The sequence below is a fragment of the Osmerus eperlanus genome, chromosome 8 (assembly GCF_963692335.1).
Source record: "Osmerus eperlanus chromosome 8, fOsmEpe2.1, whole genome shotgun sequence".
NCBI lineage: Eukaryota > Metazoa > Chordata > Actinopteri > Osmeriformes > Osmeridae > Osmerus > Osmerus eperlanus.
The window spans coordinates 2,700,524-2,713,646 of record NC_085025.1 but is presented as its reverse complement, the minus strand read 5'-3'; the positions used below and the strand labels follow the sequence as shown (position 1 = coordinate 2,713,646).

The window sequence follows — 13,123 nt, the reverse complement described above, 5'->3', positions numbered from 1 at the left end:
CCTCACCTCTCCCCTCATCCACTCCTCTCCACCCCTTCCCTCCCCTCACCTCTCCCCTCATCCACTCCTCTCCACCCCTTCCCTCCCCTCACCTCTCCCCCATCCACTCCTCTCCACCCCTTCCCTCCCCTCACCCCCATCCACTCCTCTCCACCCCTTCCCTCCCCTCACCTCTCCCCCATCCACTCCTCTCCACCCCTTCCCTCCCCTCACCCCCATCCACTCCTCTCCACCCCTTTCCTCCCCCCCCCTCCCCTGTCAGATAGACCACTCCACCAGCACCATATTATCTCTCCTGAATTCCACTGCACACTTCCTCTAAAGGCCCTTTCAGACTCTTCACCTCAAACCGAGGGCCCCACTTCTCTGCAGGCCTGCGTCTCGTTTGTCTCCAGCGGCCTTCGTTCTGCGTGCAACGCGTCACCGTGGCAACGCACAAAGCATCCAGACCGATCTACACACACACACACACACACACAGGATACTCGTTCCTCGGGCGTAACCACATTTTACGTAACCATGGTTACTTGTATCTGTGACTGACATGCCATCGACGCGTCGTCGATAGGCATCTTCAACTACGGAGGAAGAGTGTCTCTTCATGGAATAGTGTAATTGACTGAGCCTGACAGGTCGTCGTGTTGAGGTGGTTATTACAAAGTCCCTGACAGGAAGAAGTGTGTGTGTGTGTGGGGGTGTGTGTGTGTAACACATATCCTGCCACAGTGTCTGCAGTCTCCTCTGTATGATAATCCAGTATTGTTGCTGCTGCAGAGGACCATTGTGTCAGTGGCTGTGTCTTCCTGTGTACTGAACCAGTCAGACTACACAGGCGGCACAAGCACAACACAACTGAACTAGTCAGACTACACAGGCGGCACAAGTACAACACAACTGAACCAGTCAGACTACACAGGCGGCAAAAGCACAACACAACTGAACCAGTCAGACTACACAGGCGGCACAAGCACAACACAACTGAACTAGTCAGACTACACAGGCGGCACAAGTACAACACAACTGAACCAGTCAGACTACACAGGCGGCAAAAGCACAACACAACTGAACCAGTCAGACTACACAGGCGGCACAAGCACAACACAACTGAACCAGTCAGACTACACAGGCGGCACAAGCACAACACAACTGAACCAGTCAGACTACACAGGCGGCACAAGCACAACACAACTGAACCAGTCAGACTACACAGGCGGCACAAGCACAACACAACTGAACCAGTCAGACTACACAGGCGGCAAAAGCACAACACAACTGAACCAGTCAGACTACATAGGCGGCAAAAGCACAACACAACTGAACCAGTCAGACTACACAGGCGCACAAGCACAACACAACTGAACCAGTCAGACTACACAGGCGGCAAAAGCACAACACAACTGAACCAGTCAGACTACACAGGCGGCACAAGCACAACACAACTGAACCAATCAGACTACACAGGCGGCACAAGCACAACACAACTGAACCAATCAGACTACACAGGCAGCACAAGCACAACACAACTGAACCAGTCAGACTACACAGGCTGCATGGCACAAGCACAACATGGCAGCTGCCCTTCGGCTCATTCAACTGCTGCATACACTGACCAGCCCCGCACTGAACTCAGCAGCAACTCAGCAGTAAAGTGCACTGCATAGCAACTGAGCAGTGAAGTGCACTGCATAGCAACTGAGCAGTAAAGTGCACTGCATAGCAACTCAGCAGTAAAGTGCACTGCATAGCAACTCAGCAGTAAAGTGCACTGCATAGCAACTCAGCAGTAAAGTGCACTGCATAGCAACTCAGCAGTAAAGTGCACTGCATAGCAACTCAGCAGTAAAGTGCACTGCATAGCAACTCAGCAGTAAAGTGCACTGCAAAGCAACTCAGCAGTAAAGTGCACTGCATAGCAACTCAGCAGTAAAGCGTCTGGAGAGCTGCAAAGCTGCCTCTCCAAAACATCCCTGTTTAAAAGACGAGCGCCTCTGTTTTTAATTAGTTTAAATGCTACATCCAGGGCAAAGCCAAGTGAGGCTCTCTCCTATATTCCTTTAATTGATGGTTGTGCTACTATCCTATTTCATAGCCGAGTTCCTGCAGCAAGGGAAACTTGAAAAACACTTCATTAGCAGGAAAAGCTGCTCTTTAATTATTATATTGCTGGTGGTACTGGGGCTATTTCAGGAAAATGTTTTTCACTTCAATATTCAGCAGTTAGTAAAAAAATAAAATAAAAAAAGCAGATGTTTTACTACAGTACAATTTAAATACAATTTTCAATGATCCATCTGTTTGCAGAGGACAATAAAGCACAATAAAGTGTGTTGCCTGCGTCAGAGACAGAAACATAAGTCATTCTCACGTCTAACTGATTACAGAAACACAATAAAAGAGGTGCCAACAGTGCTCTGGTAGAACAGTACCAAGAAGACAGAGCTTTCATTTGATCCTGTTCAAGCAAAGGACAAAAGTAAAAACGTAAATGAAAAAAAGCATGCATGGCAAATGTGCATGATCATTGCAACCTATGACTGATAGAAAATGAAAGTGGTACACTTGGGACAGCAGCCACCAATATTTCTGAACGGTAGTCTCCTACAACCACACTGTGCTGAAGTAGACACAGCCTCTGCAGTGTCCAAGCCGGTACAGGCAATCTGACCCATGACCTGGGGGGAACACCATGAGAAATGGAGGATCCCATCTGAAACTGGGGGAGGGGAGAACTTCAATAGGGGGAGGGGGGGTTCAAATCCCAGCCTCTCTTCCTGACAGACACACCGGGGTGGGGGAGGGGAGTAGACCTGGCTGTGCTGACTATAATGTGATAGATCCTTCCACTCACTGCAACACAGAGACAGAACCACATCACAGCTGGAATCAGACTCAACCAATCAATTCAACTAGATGGCTGCCTACTTTGTTAAGCTTCCATAACGTAGCCCGGCCTAAAATCTTCCATGGCACTGCCTGCTGCTAAAACAGAATAAATGTTGTGGAAATGTTAGCGATGTTCTGTGACTGGCTGAGAGGAAGGTGTGCCAGCACAATTTCCTTGGTGAAAACGTTTCAACTGAAACTGCCTGGCGATCCCAAAAACAAGCATGCGAGTTCAAGCCAACACAACGCTCTGATAATTATCCTACTCCTCGTCAAAAACCTGCCTCTTACCACACGGGCAGGGGGATGTTTTGCAAATGAATCTCAAAACAGGTTTTTCAAGTCTGAGGTTTCCAGTCCGGGCTGGCAGTAATCAACCACAACTGTAATAAACTGCGGAACCCAAAACTCAAAAGTCACAACAGCAACTAAAATGTAGCTAGGTTATCGTGTAAAGTCTAATACACACAATCATTTCAGATATCAAGCTAAAATACCATATCCTATTGATATTCACATGTTTTGAGGCCATTCGTCAACTACAGGGAGAACAGCAATGCTCAGCTCTGAAGTTTACTGTAATCAACCAACTGTAAACTCAATACCGTGCCTAGATTTACACTCACACAAATGCCACTAATGAAATTTACTCTGAACAGCTCCAAAGCAGGCCTGCAAAACGTTGCATTAAACTTGATGGTCCTGGCCTTGTCGCTTAGTCCAAACGTGTGATTTATCTGTGGATTAGCACTTATCAGAGCATGTGAAACCATAGCCCCCTCTCTCTAAAGAGTGGCAAGTGAGCAGGCCCTCCCAGTGGCATATTTGCCCAGCTACAAGCACACATGGTTTCACTTAGGGGTCTGCACCTATAAACAGTTGGCCGTGGCAGCTTATTGGTCAGGAAGTGTGATGTTGACTGCAAGTCAAGACAGGCACAAGTTGCTAATGAATTATACACCACCCCCACCACCATCAGCAACGCCAACATTTGCATTCAGAGACCTACAGAAGTGATACCAAACCCTGGTACATCTTTCCTTAAACCTAGCAGACTAACCTAGTCTTACAACCACGCAATTGACAAAATGACAGGCACTTTGCTGCCAAGTAAGTTAGAGATTATGAAACTTTTTTTCTTTCGCAAAAAAACTTTTTATGGGTCTATATTTTACTGCACTTCAATCTATAGCAAGGCAGTTATATTAAATGAAAAGCTGTTTCATTTAGATTTTCTTCACACTACAGGCAACCTCAAACGTTATTCTGGTTCATATGCCAGCTGTTAGCAACATTCAATCTAAGGATGGGCCAATCTGTGTCAGATGAATAAAAAGTAGGTTAACAGGCGGTGACAAAACGGTGATGACCAATACAGGATGTGATGACCCCTTGTGACCAATGAACAAGCTCAATGACAGCATTAATATACATAGATCAACAACAAAATAAGCAAAAAATACATTGACTACACATCAAGAATTGGGAGGATGACCATTGGAAGGAGGTAAAGTCACTATCCAGGCTAAAGCCACTGTCCTGCCGGACAACGTAGAATTACGTGATAATTATAGTCTAGTACTTGATTCATTCAATCAAGTCTCCATGACAGTCGATTAGCCTACTTACAGTTAGGTCGGGCCTGTATGTCATTCGGAACTCAAGTCCCAGACACCGCTATCCGGGAGAGGCCTGTTAACTGTGTTGGCTAATAACGTACTACAGCAGACAGTATGCCCTGGTATATATTTTGTATATAAAGCATTACATTTCAGTCTGGCAACAATTGTAGCCAATATCGAAAATGATCAGGTATGACTAAAGATTATACAACGTAACCTGTGGAAAGCCCATGGAGCGGTGTTAGCAAACGTGCTAACTTAGGACATTTATAAAGTAGCCTACTCCCAAAACATTGGCTAATAAAACAGCTTTGAAGTCGAAATCTGTGTTAGATTCTGAAATGTTAAAATGCTGCTGCGTGGTCCAACTTGCTCTGCGCTCAGAATTATATCCATGACTTACGTTTTACGAAAGCTCAATGGAAAATGTAGCGTCTAGCCTTAGCTACAAACATGCACGTAAGCTTTAAAAAGTACATGAATATACTAAATGCAACTAAACTATATTTCCATGACTGTGAATCAACAAAGCGTTAATGTGCTGTACACAGCATCAGAACATTACTGAAAAGCTTCGTAGGCTAGCGACCAGTTGTCAAAAACTTTTTCCACACATGAAAAGTCGCTAGACAAACTTTTTTCTTGGTTTATGTAGACAGAGTAAATAGACAACGATTCGAATAATAGGATAAGAAAAGTTAGCTGAAGCAGATTCCATTTACATTATTCAAACTTAAAACGTCTACAACTTCTGGGCCTATTCAGAAGCATTCGCTTACCGTCTCCGCCGCCGCTCCCTGGGCCACCTTCAACACCCGAGACACAGCTACAGAATCTCCACTGGGCCGTGGTGCTGAAAGAAGCGGAGCAGGGGACTTCGGAATCGGAGATTCAACGGCACCCAGGCCCTCACTGTATTAACTCTCGACTGGGGTAATATTACAACGTAGTCCCCCGCTGTTTTGGAGACTCGGGAATACTTTTGACAACTATTCTTCTACACCCCCTGAACTATCCCCTTTATTTTCTCGTTTCGTTTCTATAACTTCCAGATACGAATCAAAATACTATCAGAGAATATGGCGGCTGCATTAGCAAGCGACTATCGCGAGAGAGAGAGACCCGTGTTTTTTTTGTTGAGGGGAAGGTTGTATGAGGGAGAGGAAGTGTGATTGCTAAATCTTCTGCTGAAGAGCCAAGCAAAGGAAAAGTTTGGGGGTATTAGAATGGAAACTATCAACAGACAATGCAGGAGAATTACAGGTGGTAGCGGGTGCTTAAGATTCTCACTATGCTGCTGTAGACAGGTAGAATATAATAGCTACGTGGGATAATTCCACAAAAATATCAATGTATAAACACTCCCTTATTATATCTTATAAATAAAGATGTGTATATTATCTCTAAGGAAATTACGTTTGTGCAGGCATGTTTAGTTCTTGGGTTTAAATGTAGCTTTTCTTTGTCTTGTATCGAGGCATGTGTGGTCAAAGTTAAATCATGCTTTTTACTTGCGCCCTTAGTGCCCAATTGACCTCGCTGCATAGATGCAGAAGCATAATGTTACCCTAAGTATGTAGCCAGCCTATGTATCTTTACACCAAGCCTATGGGTTCACATGGTTACTGTAGTGGGCGGGTCCTTCTAAGGAGATGGTAGGTGGATGTCAGCATGTATGGTTATGTGGGCGGAGCTCAAAAACTGAACTTTTAATACAGCAATGGGTGACTGTAGTTTAGCGTAGGACTGATGCAAGTTTTGTAATGCATTACAAAAAAAATTGCTCTATGTTATTGCCATAGCCTTTACAAAAATGGTTATTTTTTTACATTAAACATGTTTAATCACACTAACATTTCAGTTAGTGTAAGTGGCACATTCACACGTTAAAAAACGAATCAAACCATGTCTTGCCTAAATTTCCTGCGCCAGTCATGATTAGTGAAAACATGGACATAAGGAAATCAGTTAGCTAGGTTGACTGACTGACAGCCACTGTGGCCAATCAACAAATATCCTGTGTTTCTATAATTCTGTTGTGAGGTAAATTAACTCATCAAGCGCATCACTTGGAATACGGATGGGCAGGATGACTGACGCATCTGTTATTTAATAAGCACATGTCCACAGGTCCTGCTGGGTGAAATCATTATTTCTCCCCTTTGGTTGATGGCTCTTTTGTTGTTCTGTATCACTTGGTCTGCCCTCGGTTGAGTTTGTCTGTGAGGACATCATAAACAGGTGTCCCATAAAAAAAAAAGAAAAACAGCTTAATTGATGTGGACCAAGTTTCTTGTTCTGTGGCATTGTAAGTGAGAAAACAGCCGCTTGCGGGATGCTTCATGTGAAGAAGTCGGAACACTTTTCAGTGGAATGGGTGGAAACATATGGCATCTTGTGTTTCTGCGTAATGGTGTGACTCACACATACACTCACTCATACACACACACACACACACTCATACGCACACACACCCACACACACAGTGCGCCTCCTGCTATGTGCCCAGACCCTGACCTCCTGACTCCGGGTTTGCAGCCAACAGAACAGACACCCCCTAACCACAGAGCAGGCTCTCATCTCTCAGCACTCTTAACTACATGTAAGTATTCATTTCTCACAGCAAAGGCTGCTACATGGGGTGAGGTGGGGTGAGAATTGTGCAGATGGGGCAAAAAAGTCAGCCAAAGATTATTTTGACAACTTTTCCCCCTCCTATGCCAACGTTATGTGGCACAGGGAAGTATTAAAATTGATTCCCTGGAACATTCCAGATGTCAGTTTTGTGTCATTTGTCATCCAATCAATCAGGAAGATCAGGAAGGTGTGCATTCCCTGTCATTGTGACTTGTGTCACAGGGAAGAATGTTTCGTAGAATTTCACAAGGAACTCTCTGTACTGATGCCAGGCCCGCATCCCGCCCCCTCATTCCACTTCATACCCTTCAGCCACATCCTCTGCAAAAGTGCAGTTCATGCAAAAGAAAAAGTATTCATTTGTTGACTGATTGTAGTGCTGCTGTGTAACACACCCCTCAGATAGAGTTCTTGTGAAGGCTACAGCCTTCCATTCCTTGCACAGAAAGAGGCTTTTTTTTCTCACAGTCTGTGGATGGCCGGATCAACAGTAAAGATTTCGCTCGCAGGGTTTGACTCTCGAGTCATTGTTCCACTTTGTGCTAGCTTGTCCTCTGGCTCTCATGATGCAGGTATGGTGGGTGTTATTCTAACAAGTGTGACACAAGGCAGAGAAGACGGCCCCCTTGGGAGAGGTTTGTCTGTGTGTGTGTGTGTCTGTGTGTCTGTGTGTGTGTGTGTGTGTGTGTCTGTGTGTGTGTGTGTGTGTACGTGTGGGGCGGGGGGCGGTGAAGGGGGAATCAAAAGGGGGTTAGGAATGTAACCAAATCATCTTAAGTGATCAGCTAAGGGGACATGTAGGACAGAACATTCTAAACTGAGGTGAAGACCTACGCACTTGCAACTCATAATTTACACACAAATCACCCACAGAACAATCATGAAATGAGGCTGGGTTGAGAATAAATATTAAATTCAAACCTTCTGCTATCTTTTTTCAAAGACCACTCATTCAGAATGAGTCAGTCATCATGTATGGATATAATTCTTAGGCGGGTCTTTCATTCTGAGTAGATCTCATAATTTGGAGGGCATTAATCTTGTCGAAGAGACCAACAAAGCTGTGCTATGTCTGTGCAGCAATGGGGTGAGGGCTGAGATCCAGATGCTGAACTCTGGTTCCCACACAGTCAGACGGTCAGTCTGACCGTGATCTGCTCAGCATTCCTTTCAACCTTAGGAGGCTGACGAAACACACTTACAACCACCTCACCACTGGCTCTGAGGTGGAGCTGGACACACACACAACCAGTAACCCACTCCACAGAGAGATTTCGCCTGGGCCCGATGGGGCGCACATGATTTTACATTAACTCTGGAGGTTGGAAACCTTTGGAGTCCTCCTCCCAACCAACCATTCCTCAGTGGCACTTAAGAGCAGCAGTCTCGTCGGTAACTGATGTCCACACAAGTCCTCCTTATCACAGAGCCTTCACTAATGCAGTGGTCTCTCTCCACTGGGGCTGATAACGCAGGTGTTGTGTGGTGGGTCAGTCCCCCTGCAGGGGCCCCAGACATGTCATGAATCTGGGGATTTACGAGTGGAATGTGTCCCACGTGTCTAGAGAATCAGTTTGAGCTGCCCTGGAGCAACTACTGCTGTGCTACCCAGGACACACTCAACCTCACTGACTAACACACAGGCACAACTGGAGTGTGTGCGTGTGTGGCTCAATCAGAAATCCAGGGAGGGGAATGGGATCATGTCTTTGTTAATTCCTTCTGCTGAGGGTTTAGGTTGAGAGATCTGAGATCCCCCCTGATCATAAATTCCCTTGTAGTTTAAAAGTAGTATGTCTTGAGATGTGGGAGTTCACTTGCTTCGTTACCATAGCTGGATCATTGATGCCAAATCCTCAGCTTGCCTGCACTGGTCCAACTGTCAAGTTACCAGCTATTAAAAGGATCCTGAATGTGGCACCCATTTGACGCTTCTCTTGGAGTCTACAGGGAATAATGACCACGATGTGGAAGGTAAACGTTTGGGTTGGATTATTGAAATAGCCCATGGCACAAACTTCTAAGTAGCCAGTCATATATTTATAAATAAATCTCAAACTGATGACATAAAAAGCAGTACATAAGTGTCGCTGAATACCTAAAATGCTTTAATATTAGTGGGGAATTATATCTCTAAAAACAGTTACAATACTATTTGCTACAGACTGTTGGTAAATGTATACTCGTGTGAAGACTATAATTGACTACAAATACTCCCTCTAGTGACAACAAGGAGAACCACGTCATGATCCTAATAATCTGCTGAGTTAGTGACCTATATATGCCTCAGTTAGGTAAACGTCAGTATAAATGTTTACATTGAACAATTTTATTCTGAAAAGTTTATGACTCAATCTAGGTGGAAAATGTGTTAACACATTTCTCATACTGCAGTTGTTCAAACAAACGTGAAACAGGGTAGCCCTACTCTGGCAGAGAAGACTTCTGCACTATTGAAAGAGGCTGAAGCATAAAAGTTTTATTACAATTTACAATATTTTTTCATATAACAGTTTTTTCATATAACAGTCATTTGTACAATGAAATTAGGACAAAGTAGCTAGTAGCTCATGTTTTATATATATTTTTTATTATTTCTTGTATTTTTTTTATTGCAGCCTTACCTAGGAAAGCTATGGAGACAATACCTTTAGGCTGTGTGTGTATTTTGAATTTGTGTGCACACACACGCACACACACATATATACACAAAATACACAGAAAATGCATGAGTTGACAGACACCCAGACTTGCAAAGAACTCTGTTGATGTACAATAAAACCTATTGTGAAAGCACACCATTCAAAGTTGATGCCTTTCATGTCTTAACCAGGATGAAAGGGGCATCTTGACATCAATGCACTATGCACAAACAGTGTGACATATCAAACAAGATTTGCATTTGGAACAGGGAAACCAGTCCACTCAGTACATATTCTGCTCTGGTATGTTTGCCCGAGAGCATTATGTTTCAGGCTAAATAAGTGCTGTGTTTTACTGAAAGGTCTGATAACGGTTCTGTTTCACAAGAGCACCTTGCAAACAGTGTCTGTCTGTCTGTATATACTGTTGAGAGGATAATAAGTGCTTTAAGTTATGGATTGGAAAAGACAGAAACATGCAACATTACTAAAGGAGAAATGTTCCAGGGTAAAGATCTAGGGCACTATGATTCATATGTGAATACTATCGTGTGCCTATAAATATCTACACATACGTAAGAGAGCATAATCTGTCTTAAAACTTTCACATAACTGTCATAACTTTAGTGTCTAAACAAGACATTAAAAAAACAAACATTAAATACTTTTTTATTTACCACTAAATATTTCAGCAATAACAGTGCATTTTAAGACAATTATTCAATAATTAAATGAGAAATTATTAAAATGTGTTCTTATTTACAGCATTTTAAAACATTTAACTGTTTTCACCAATGGGTTAGGTCAATATCTAAGAGAATACAATCCTCCATAACCTTACGTTGTATATTTTTTGTAGTCTTTAAATTAAAGATCAGATAAAGGATAAAAAACACAAAGTTGATATTTAGCTGCTTGCTGTCACATAGTGTAAATAACCAGTCAGACTGTAGATGATAATGAACATAAAAAACAGGAACAAAACATAGAAGTCAAACATACCATAATAGACGGCATAGGAAATAAAAAACAAAATCTTGGAAAATTCCACCAAGTAGTAAATAAAGATTAACACGAAAAAGGCACTGTCCACACATGAAAACATGTATCACTTCAGTAAAACTGGAGGCGAGAGGCAGATTTACGACCCAGCCCCCAGGTTTGTGTGTAGACTGACTGTGGTGAACACAAGCAGTCAACAGAAGCAAAGGTGAGAATCAACAATCGTACACAGGCAAGACACGGAAAAGGTGTAAAAGGGCCCAACAGCATCAAACACTGTCATGGTTCTGTACAATCAGTAACAAGATAAGGTGAATTTGCTTAGATTAGTTTGTATCACAAAATCAGTAACTAACCAGATATGGCTATTTCATTGGACTATAGAGAACAAACTATAAATAATGATGATGGTAGTTTAGGGTGGTGTGGCGATTGCCTGACTGATTGACAAAGGTCCCTTTCTGTTTCTACTGTAGTTAAGGCAGAGGACAGACCTAAACATGGGTATCATATACTCATGAGAAAATAAATATGATTGTATACAATGATATCAATATATATATGCATTTCTCTAACAATATTTAATCTATAGTACAATTAACAATTCTGTAAGAAACAAAACTAAAGTGAATGCCATCTTTGATTACTGAATTCAATATTAGAATTACACAAGGAATTGATATCCCAAATAATTTTTAAAACCACAGTAAATTTGTGATCTGCATGCTTACATTGCAAAACTGAAGCCATTGAACAAGTAAAAGCTTTTCTCTTAGATTTTTGCATAGGAACTGTTTGTCAGTCATTGCCCCACTGTTACCTGTAGGAGCCCCAGGTTGAATAATACTTTTGACACCTCGCTTATGTAGAGATAGATATGCAACAGTAAACTATAGTATCTTTAATGCTATGCGGCTGCACTTCATATTTCTTGTACACATAAAAAAGGAGATGAAAAAACAAAACTTTGATAGCTGCTGGTTTCGTCACAGACAAAAGGACCTACTGTATTGCCCTGGTCTGCGTGCCAGATCATCGGTTAATAGATGAGAAACATCAAACGGCTCCAAACCAAAACAGTGTCAACATGCAACTGTATGTTGCATGACCTTACAGTTACAGGTAACTGTAAGGTCTTGGACTGATTCTTTACAACTGGTGTCTTTAAAATTCACCTGGTACAACATCTATGGTAATTCAACATCCTGTCAAACATGTTGCTGAGAGTGCTACGACCAAGATCCAGAGGCAGGAGATAGATCATGTCAGATCGCTCAGTATAGGGAGGTAAAGTATCTACAAATCCACACCTTTGACATATACAGAGGCAGTGCAGTCTCAACTGCATATGTTCCCAATTGGTGTGAAAGTGATGAAATGTGAATCCGTCCGTCCTCTCTTACTGGATAGTGCTCTCCATCTGTCACAGAGCTGTTGATCAAAATATACCAGTAGAACATGGCTAGTGATTTCTGGACCATCACAAAGGCAGTTTAAAGAATCATGAAGCAAAACAACTTGATGAAGACTGTCTGGATCGTGTCGACATGTAAAAGTACATTTGTTTCCTCGTCGCTGCGTAGGAAGAGTCATCCAGTTCTGTCTATGGCCACTAGATGTCAGCGCTCAAACATCCCTTCACAAACGCAACAGAACAAGTAAATGGAGCTCGGATGTCTGTGCATGTGCAACATCTCTAGGCACAGTGCACATCTAGTCTGCTCATCTTCTCAAGATAAATACTACTGGAAACCACTACTGACATCCCACTCTCCCTGGGATAACACTCAGTGCACCACCAGGGGGTGGAGTAGAACAGGAAAGAGTGGAGTACATAACACATATTTGTTCCAGCTCATCGTGGATCTGTTCCAACAGTGCTGTTCTTCGACTGGATTGGATAACAAACTTGATTGAATGTAAAACGGGACAAGAAACACAAAACAGACGCCAAAGTGAGAATGAAAAAAACAAACGACATCAGGCAGTTGCAGTTTCAGGACCATAGGTGCACTCTTAGCTGCCCTGTACGATGGTGCGCACATTCAGTGACCTTTGTCCACTCTGTGTCCATGACTGGACGTGTCGATCAGCGGAGTCCACAGACAGATCCTCAGACAGGGAGGCACAAACTCAGAAGCCGCCGGGCCACAAATGAGGAGAAATCGGCGAAAAAAAAAGAAATGGTTTCTTTGTCACTAAATATGAGTGCTGTGTCAACATCATCTGACCCATAGTATCTGAATAGCTTGGTTGTTGAACCAGTTCGGTACCTAAAGTTGCTGGAGAATATTACAATTTGCAGAACTTGTAAAAGAGCATTCTGAAAAGAGGACT

General features: G+C 43.0%; 1 protein-coding gene across 6 annotated transcripts in view; it reads right to left on the bottom strand.

Annotated features, from left to right (window-relative positions):
• The window catches only part of tab2 (TGF-beta activated kinase 1 (MAP3K7) binding protein 2), a 29,900-nt gene extending 24,258 nt beyond the window's left edge, over positions 1–5,642 (bottom strand). For 3 of the 6 annotated variants that reach the window (XM_062467886.1, XM_062467887.1, XM_062467888.1), the window contains exon 1: positions 5,285–5,642. The gene's annotated coding sequence lies outside the window, so the exon portion shown is untranslated. The remainder of the gene's footprint in view (positions 1–5,284) is intronic. The other 3 variants (XM_062467889.1, XM_062467891.1, XM_062467892.1) reach the window with 2 other exon arrangements.
• Positions 5,643–13,123: the final 7,481 nt, after the last annotated feature.